This window comes from Cryptococcus neoformans, chromosome 3, assembly GCF_000149245.1.
Source record: "Cryptococcus neoformans var. grubii H99 chromosome 3, complete sequence".
Classification (NCBI taxonomy): domain Eukaryota; kingdom Fungi; phylum Basidiomycota; class Tremellomycetes; order Tremellales; family Cryptococcaceae; genus Cryptococcus; species Cryptococcus neoformans.
Window position 1 is genome coordinate 1,386,129 of NC_026747.1, and position 10,195 is coordinate 1,396,323.

The following is a 10,195-nucleotide window of genomic DNA, read 5'->3' on the forward strand; positions in this document are numbered from 1 at the left end:
CCCGCCCCCCTTCTCTCGCGAGTCCGTCCCTACTCGTGCTGACTGGACTGCTGCTGCTGCTCAACAGGATCTCTTCCTGGCCGACGCTCATGACAACCTGGTCTTGGCTAAGCATCGCATTGTAAGGTCCGGATGAATAAGACCTTCACTGAGTGACTAGAGGGAGCGAGGTGATAGAGGTGTGGGACTGGTTCGGACTGGTGAGGCTTTAGGATGTGGACTTCAGGCTGGACAAGAAGCAAACAAGATCCCAATATGCATATGCTGATTATGTCCTATCAGCAACTAAGTAGAAAGAGAGCGAAGTGTAGACTGATGCGGAAGAGAGAAGGCAAAGAACACTTAAGACAAGAAGTCGAAAGAGAAGAAGAGGTAGAACACAACAATGGTGAAGAGATAAAGGAGAACACATGTGTGATGAAGCCAGAACTTACCTGATTATGTCCTATCAGCAACTAAGTAGAAAGAGAGCGAAGTGTAGACTGATGCGGACTAATCAGGGTCAGTCTGGGTGGTATGAAACTGACTGATGGAGAGCACTGCTTACAGAGAGAAGGCAAAGAACACTTAAGACAAGAAGTCGAAAGAGAAGAAGAGGTAGAACACAACAATGGTGAAGAGAATAAAGGAGAACATTGTGAGATAAAGCCAGAACTTACCTGATTATGTCCTATCAGCAACTAAGTAGAAAGAGAGCGAAGTGTAGACTGATGCGGACTAATCAGGGTCAGTCTGGGTGGTATGAAACTGACTGATGGAGAGCCCTGCTTACAGAGAGAAGGCAAAGAACACTTAAGACAAGAAGTCGAAAGAGAAGAAGAGGTAGAACACAACAATGGTGAAGAGATAAAGGAGAACCATTGTGTGATACCTCTTTCTTGTACTTTGCCTTTGCTCTCCAAAACCAGTCGCGCCAAACTCCGATAAATACCAGAGGTTTGTGGCGAAAAAGGGTAGAGAAAGGAACAGGAACAAAAGGATAATAAAGCTCCGAAATGCGACTTGTAAAAGGCGCATGCAAACACACATGAAATAAGGAAATAATAAACAGTGATACACTGTGTCAAGACAGGAATACCGAAGCCAAGTAAAGAGACATGCACCAGGGTGAAGGGGACAGCCTGGTGATGCATAGGAAAGGAGAAATAATGCATGTAACCAAGGTGATAATACACCTTGGTGATGCATGAAAATAAAATGGTGACAAGAATTGACAGAAAGTAAATGGGTCAGAGGCTAACCTCTTACACGCATGGCCATCCAAGCTAACCGCCACCGACGTGCTGAGATCCTTTACAAGGTTGGTGATTGGGTCTGGTTGGACACTCGCAATAGACTCAAAGAGTTTAAGTCTGGTGATGGGGAGTTCCATGCTGCTAAGTTCTTCCCTTGTTTCCAAGGTCCTTATAAAGTGCTGGCTGCTCACTCTGCTCGCTCAGTCTACACTTTGGCCCTCCCTGATGCTCCCTCTGGCACTTTCACCTTGTTTCATGCCAGTCTTCTCAAGCCTTACCTCTCTTCTCCTCGCTTCCATCAGGTCTCTCCTCTAACTTCTCCAGCCTCATCCAGTCCATCATCCCTGACCACCTCAAGGTTACTACAGATTCTAGATGATCGTGAGTTCCATGGCCGGCGCCAGCTTCGTGTAGTCTTCTCAGGCAATGGTCCCTCTGGCCAATGGCGCTATCTGGATGACCTCCGCCCTCTGGCTGGTTTCCAGCCACTGTATGAGGAGTACTTGGGTCCTGATGATCTTGAAATTTGACCGACCTCTTCTCTCCTTTCTCATTCTCTTTATTATTCTTCCTTTCTCATTCTCCTGTTCCTTCTCCTTTTCCTTCTCTCTCTTATTCCACCTTTCATTTCACCTTCTCTCTTCCTCTTTTCAGGCTCATTTTTTCTCCTCCTTTCCACTTCTGTTCTCGTTTCCTTTTCTCTTTTCTTTTATTCCATAGTGTCATGGCTTGACCTGGGCTGCTCTGTTGGGTTATTTTTTGGCCTTTATGGTTTGTTTTTTCCCCTGGCTTGTGCTCAACAAGACTAAATCTTAAAAGGCTGCTGTGGGCACAGAACGTGTCACACTGCGTTCGAGGGCGTTCGAGAAATGGTGGGCGTTCGAGAATGCATCGAGAAAAACGTTGTGGGAGTTATAGTTTGACTATGGGAAGCGAAACTAGCAAAGGTTGGATGCATATGTTTCGCTAAGTAAAAAGGAAAACTATAACTATGTACCAGCAAATATATATATATATGTATATGTATATATGCGTGGGAAAGGAAACAAACAGAAACCTATGGAAGAAAAGAAAGAAAGGCGCCACAGGGGCAGAAAGACAGCGCCACAGATTGTGGTGAAGTCCCTTCCTGCACCTCAGTAGTAACTGCCAGTCCTATGCATGAGAATAAAATAAATAAAATGTCATGCATAGGACGGAAGCCTGCCAAAGCCCGATGCCGCGTTTCGGCATCAAACTGGACACAGCCCGATGCCGCGTTTCGGCAATCAAACTGGGCACAGCCCGGTGTCGCGTTTCGGCAATCACACAGCCCGGTGCCGCGCTTCGGCATCAATTCTCACCAGCCAACATCGTCCTATGCATAGGAATAAATCCTACCATATGTTGAGAACGAGTGGTGGTGAGGGCTCTGCACTTACACCGGCCTTTGTCCTATGCATGGTATTTTTATTCTCATGCATAGGACCGGCAATTGCTGCCGAAACGCGGTGGCAGACTTCACCAGATCTCTGCCCTTTTTTCGATGGACTTCTGCCTGTTTCTTCATACATTCATATATATATGTGTAGATCTGGTACATAGTTATAGTTTTCTCTCTCTCAAGCAAACCTATGCATACACCAGTGCTAGTTTGCATCCATTAGACAACTATAACTATTCTACCCCTCTTCGAACGCTCTCCTTGAACGCTTTCTCGAACCTCATCTCCTCTCGAACGCTCAATGAACGTTGTCCGAATGCAGTGAGGCACTCACAGTGCCTACAAGGCTGTGCTTCCATGGGTCTGGAAATGGACGACAGAGGCTTCTGCAGCTTTCCAAATACTCAAGCAGAAGGTCGCAGCCATTAGTGGACTTCGACCATTAGATTATGCAGCTGCACTCTCTGGTAAAGCTCCAATTTATCTCTTTACAGACACAAGCAAGTATGGTACCGGTGCTTGGCTAGGGCAAGGACCGAATCCAGAAGATGCATATCCAGTGGCGTATGATTCTCGGGGGTTATCCCAAGCCGAACAGAACTACCCTACTCATGAAAAGGAATTGCTTGCAGTCATCCATGCCCTAAAACTCTGGTGACCCCTACTCCTGGATATTCCTGTTCATATCCAAACTGACCACTTCACACTAAAATGGTTCCTACAGCAGCGCGACCTTTCTGAACGACAAAAACGCTGGCTAGGGATTCTCTCTCATTTCGATCTGTGCATTGACCATATCGCTGGAGTAAACAATTTCATAGCTGATGCCCTACCAAGACTAGGCAGTGCAGATCTGGAGGATGATGGGATAGAGGTGCCAGAAGTTAGTCTGGCAGTTCTCGGATTGCTTGGACAGGATGTTGGGTTGTTGAAGCAAGTAGTGCAAGGATACAGCACAGATGATGTGATGGGTCATTGGCTGAAGGAAGATGATCTAGTCCCAGGTGTTCAGAAGGAGGAACTTACAGTGGGAAATCAGGTGGAAACCATATTGCATTGGGAAGGTCAACTATGTGTACTGAATACAGCCGGCCTGCATGGAGCATTCATTCGCCAATGCCATGATCCAGTGGGACATTTCGGAGTGGAGAAAATGTTAGAGATGACTAGGCGCAGCTACTTCTGGCCAGGGATGAAGGATGACGTTAGTGAATTTGTCAAATCTTGTCCAACATGCCAAATTTCCAAAACTCTTACAGTCAAGCCAGGGGATCACCTTCACTCCCTCCCAGTACCCCAAGCAAAATTCCTGGACATTGACATTGATTTCATTGGTCCCCTACCAATCTCACATGGCTATGATCAGCTTATTGTTATCACAGATCAGCTCACTGGTTATGTTGTCCTTATCCCCACCAACATGACAATGAACTCCACTGAACTAGCTCACCTTCTTTATGATCACTGGCTCTCAAAATTTGGGTGCCCCAGGTCAATCGTCTCAGACTGAGGCAGTGTCTTCCAATCGACACTTTGAAAACATCTCACATGCCATATAGGAGCCAAATCCCAACTATCCACTGCGTATCACCCTCAAACAGATGGAATTTCTGAACATTCTGATAAGCCGATCATTGAATCCCTTCATACCATCACAGACATCCATGGCTGCATGTGGGCTGACAACATCCACTTTGCCCTCAACAATCATGTTCAAGCCTCCACAAATCACACACCTGCCAAACTCATGTTTGGGCATCGACTTACCCATGTGCCTCCTCTTGTGGCTGAAACCCCCAAGAAAAATCATTGAAGCTTTGAAGTTCCTGGTCCCAACAGAAGAAGAATGGCAAGCAGCTGCCTGGCGGATGGAGTTGGAAGAAGGTGAAGCTAGAGATAATTTGTTAATGGTGAAACATTGGCAAGCAGTACAAGCAAACAGACACTGTCTGTAAGGCATGCATGCCAAACACAGTCATTATGATCCCAAGGTCTGTTTCAAGTCATAGCTAGTTTTGAACATCACTTTTTATAATTTGGTTCCATCTTTTTTTTCACGCTCCTCACAGGCCTCAACTGAATTTGCAGCAAGGAAAAGTCTCTCTTCTTCATCTTTAGAAAGAGAGCCTTTTCCCTTGGTCATCCGCGACTTGCTGTAGTTCTGTTTGAGTGCTTAAATAGATCTTCGTTGACACTCTGCCCAGGTGTTCAACAAAATTACATGCAAACTCATAGACTGCTTCTGTGCCTGGATGAACCCAACCACCTTGTAAGTGCAGAGCCCTTACCACCATTTGTTCTCACCATATGGTAAGATTCATTCCTATGCATTGGTCGATGTCAGTAGGTGAGATTTGATGCCAAAATGCGTCTTTCAGACTATGCCGAAATGCATCTTTCAGACTACGCCGAAATGCAGCGTCAGGCTCTGTCCAGTCTTTGTCCTATGCATGATATTTTTATTCTCATGCATAGGACCAGCAATTGCTGCCGAAACACAGCAGTGGACTTCACCAGATCTCTGCCCTTTTTTTTTGATGGACTTCTGTCTGTTTCTTCATACATTCATATATATATGTAGATCTGGTACATAGTTATAGTTTTCTCTTTCTTAAGTGAAACATATGCATACACCCATTGCTAGTTTCGCATCCATTAGACAACTATAACTATAACCAGACCTTGAACACTCTTGAACGCCCTCGAACGCCCTCAAACATTTCCTTGAATGCTACCATGAATGCTTATCCTTCCTGAACGCCAACTGAACACAGTGAGGCACACCTGTGCCTACACTTTTTTTGAAACTAGCACCTACTTTCTACACCATATCTATCATGCCCAAATCCACTCAAGACTCTTGTAGACACTGGGTGTCTCACTGAGTGTTGTTGTGTATATTTGTTGTAGTTGTCTAGCAAAACATGCACTGGTTGTAATACATGTGGATTGAGTATTGAAGAACTACAACAAACTACAACAAATATTCTCTAAGTACCAACTGTGTGTCAAAAGTAAAATCACACACATTAAATGACACATCACCTGACTTAATACATACACAACAAATATAGCTGAATACTTTGTATAGCTCATACATGAAAATGCATGCATGGAAAATGCATGCATAAAAAATACATGCATATGAAATACATGCATAGGGAATACACAAGTATAGTGCTATGCACTTACAACTCTCCAATGGAATTACTCACGTGTCTGGTCAACCATGTCCAACAACAAGATGATATGCTGGTGCTCCTCACTGAGCTGCTGGCTCAGCAAAACAAAATATCAGCTATCAAGGAATGATATACACCCTGGGGTATACCATTGCCTAAGGCTTCAGACATTCCCTGTTTCCAGGGTCCCCTGGGGGATGCAGACTGTGTCCTTACCCACTTGCATTGGCTTCAACAGGCTTTGTGAATGCATGGCCTTCTGACTCCTTCAGATGACGAGGAGGTGGAAGAGAGATGCTGTGTGACAGTGATTGAGCTGGCGAACAATTCGATTGAGTGCACTGGTCTTGTTGGCTGGGTTGAGCAAGACGGTCACTGTATGGAGGCTGATGGAATAACAACATGGGAGACATGGTCTGCTGCCTTCAAGGCTAAGGCCATGCTGTCCAACTGGGAGTTCCATGAAAACTGTACTCTCTTTCACCTTTCTTTCCATGAGGCATCATCTGAGGGTTGGAAAAAATTCGATAATGCAGTGATTTTGCATCATGCACACCTCCATGGGAGTAGGCTATATCTGACCAACCAACAACTCACCAGTTTTTACCATGCTGCCTGTCCCAAATGCCTCTTCCTTCGCTTGGTTGACCTACCCAAATTTCACATCAATGATCTAGACACACTGTGTACCTTGATCAGCAACCATGTCGAACGAATCCAACATGAGGATGCCACCTCTTGGACTAGGTCCTGCCTCACCAACCAGGCTACATCTGACAACATCCAACTACCCCACTCTATGTCCTACTACCACAACCCTTCCCACTCCCTGCCATACTATCTCTCGCTGGTGGGCCGCCACATCTGCGAAGTCTTCTGCTGTAACAGCCCAGGGGGGATGTTCACTGGGAGGTTCGGCTTTACTTTTGGGAAAGAGAGACAGCAGGATCACAACCAGTTAAGTCGGTGGCAAGGAAAGAGGTGGTTGGGTTCGTCTGGGCACAGAAGCGGTCTATGAGTTTGCATGTATTTGTTGAACACCTGGGCAGAGTGTCAACGAAGATCTATTTAAGCACTCAAACAGAACTACAGCAAGTCACGGATGACCAAGGGAAAAGGCTCTCTTTCTAAAGATGAAGAAGAGAGACTTTTCCTTGCTGCAAATTCAGTTGAGGCCTGTGAGGAGCGCAAAAAAAAAGATGGAACCAAATTATGAAAAGTGACGTTCAAAACTAGCTATGACTTGAAACAGACCTTGGGATCATGATGACTGTGTTTGGCATGCATGCCTTACAACAGAGTGTTCTCCTGCCCAGTCCCTCCAACGTGGATGGATTTGGAAAGTAACATGTTCGAGTCCCTGTGGCTTGGTGGATGACCATTATTCTTGCCTTTATTCTCTCCTTTTTACTTTAAGTTCATTTCTTGTTTTCCCCTTTAATCTTCCTCTCATTTCTATGTCTTGTTGAGCCTCCCCACTGGCTCTCCTCTGGACAGGGGAGAGTGTAAGTGCAGAGCCCTCACCACCATTTGTTCTCACCATATGGTAAGATTTATTCCTATGCATAGGATGATGTTGGCTGGTGAGAATTGATGCCGAAGCGCGGCACCAGGCTGTGTGCAGTTGGATTGCTGAAACATGGCATCAGGCTGTGTCCAGTTTGATGTCGAAATGTGGCATCAGGCTTTGGCAGGCTTCCGTCCTATGCATGACATTTTATTTATTTCATTCTCATGCATAGGACTGGCATTTACTGCCGAGGGCAGCAAGGGACTTCACCATGATCTGTGGTGCTGTCTTTCTGTCCCTGTGGCGCCTTTCTTTCTTTCTTTCCATGGGTTTCTGTTTGTTTCTTTTCCCATGCATATATACATATACATATATATATATATATATATATATGTGTTGGTACATAGTTATAGTTTTCCCTTTTACTTAGTGAAACATATGCATCCAACCCTTGCTAGTTTCGCTTCCCATAGTCAAACTATAACTCCCACAATGCTTTTCTCGACACATTCTCGAATGCCCTCAAACACAGTGTGACACGTTCTGTGCCCACACATACTTGGGATGAAGTGACCACTGTACTGCCTGAGTGCAAGCTCATCAGTTGCAAGTGGGTTTGCAAGTGCAAGGTCAATGCACAAGGTGAAGTCATGGTCCACAAAGTCTGCCTCGTTGCTCAGGGATTCTCTCAACAGCCTGGGCTGGACTATGAAGCGACTTTTGCTCTGGTTGGCCAGATCACCTCCCTATGTCTACTCCTTACCATAACTGCTGCCTATGACCTAGAGCTATATCAAGCAGATGTACAAGGCACCTACCTAAATGGTGACCTTGACCATGACATTTACATGTGACTTCCCAGTCATTATACCCCTCTCAATCCCAACGCAATCGCGCTTAAACTCAACAAAACACTCTATGGTCTCAAGCAAAGTGGCAGAGAATGGTGGAAAGTACTAGGGGGAGCGCTAGAAGCCCTCGGTTTCTGACGTTGCAAGAGCGAGTGGGGACTTTATGTCCTCCCAGGAAACAATGCTCCCAAGGCAATTATGCTGGTCTATGTCAACAACTTGGTCATTGCAGCATGTAACATCTCCACTATCGACAACATTCTCAATCAATTTTCTAGAAAATGGACCCTCAGCTCCCTCGGTCCTGCAACGTATGTCCTTGGTATATGAATCACATGCAGTCGTCCAAACAAGACCATTATTCTATCACAGACTGCATATATCAACACCTTGCTCAAGTGTTACCTGGGCTTCAGCACCACTATTGCGAAGCACGCACCACTGCCCTCTCAATGGAGAAAATACATGAGGAGGGGGAGGACAGCAAAGAAGAAATGCCTAAATGAAAAAGGATAGCAGATTGGAGTTTGTCAGGAACTAGGTACATCTGGGGGAGCTCAGAATTTCATCTGTGGGAGGATTAGGGGGAGTGTCGAGAATGGACAACTGTAGTGTAGATAATCCCCCCACATTACATAGAAAATTCTGTAGCCTTCCACATCATCATATACATATAGGCCTAGTATCTAGTACCAATCTGCACCCCTTCATTTACCAACTTCTGACAAAGACACTTGGAGTCTTCCGAGCACTTCACTGAGTGAGTGATCTGTGTCCTTAGGTTCTTCCAGCTCTTGTAACCTTTCATCTCAGGATGACAACCCTTGCTGAAGCATGCATACCATCAAGACCAGCCTTGAACAGCAGCTCGACTTAGCTATGCAAGGCAGCTCGGTGGATGCTGTGAAAAAGCTTCAAAGCCAAACAGGAACGAAGGACTTTTTTATGAATGACTGGATGTGTTACGACTCGTCCCCAACAAGGTCCGGCCTTGGAGACGAGATAGAAAGCCGTAGTTTAACTAAGCAATGAGATATATGTATGATATACCTCTTGACACTTGTCTGTTGGCGTATGGTATAGGACAGAGGTATATTCGCTTGGGAAGATCAGGCAAGCTTATATACTAGTGGAGTAAGTTTATGTCGAAGGTGGTGCAAGGTAAGACGAGAGCGAGCACTGGGAGCTCGAGGACCTTTCGCAAAGTAACTTATGAAATATTGATCTTCGAGGGGAAGAAGATCAAGATCGAGGACAGAGCTCCCCTTTATATACTTCTACAGAAATCTATTTATATCCCTTGAGGCCCAGCTGGAGGTCCAGCTGGAGGCCCAGTTCTTATCTCGGAGGTCCAGCTGGAGGTTCAGTTGGAGGTCCAGCTGGAGGTTCAGCTGGAGGTCCAGTTCTTTTCTCGGAGGTCCAGCTGGACCTTCTTATCTGCAACAATCTTGCTTTCCTTCATTACGTAACTCTCTCCTATGATCTCTTATTTCTTCTACTTCGTGCAGGCTCGTGACAATCGCCCCTCCTTCTAAAGACGGTCGCTCCGTCGTGCCGTCTGTGGCTCGATCTGATGTGGGCTTGTAACTGAAATCTAGCTGAAATCTAACTGAAATCTTGGTGAATCTCTGAAACGAATGTCTATGAACTGGTCGTAAATATTTTTTCTATGCTATGATCTATCGAGAACGAAAAACTGTGGTTGGGGAGTCAAAATCTAGGAACCGTCGAGTAATAGTGGGGGTGTCTGTTATCGCCCAAAAATTGTGTTATCGGTCATATGCGAAGATAAGAGCGCATTTTTGGATTGGGGATGTGCGCTGTGGGTCCATTGGAAGTCCAGCTGGAGGTCCAACTGGAGGTCCAACTGGAGGTCCAACTGGATGAACGGCGGTTATGGGGGAGACGGGAGTGGGAGGATTCTCGAGATATAAAAAGATGGGGATTTGGTGCAGGATCACCGAAGTTTCTCTATCCCCCAACAAAATCTTGTC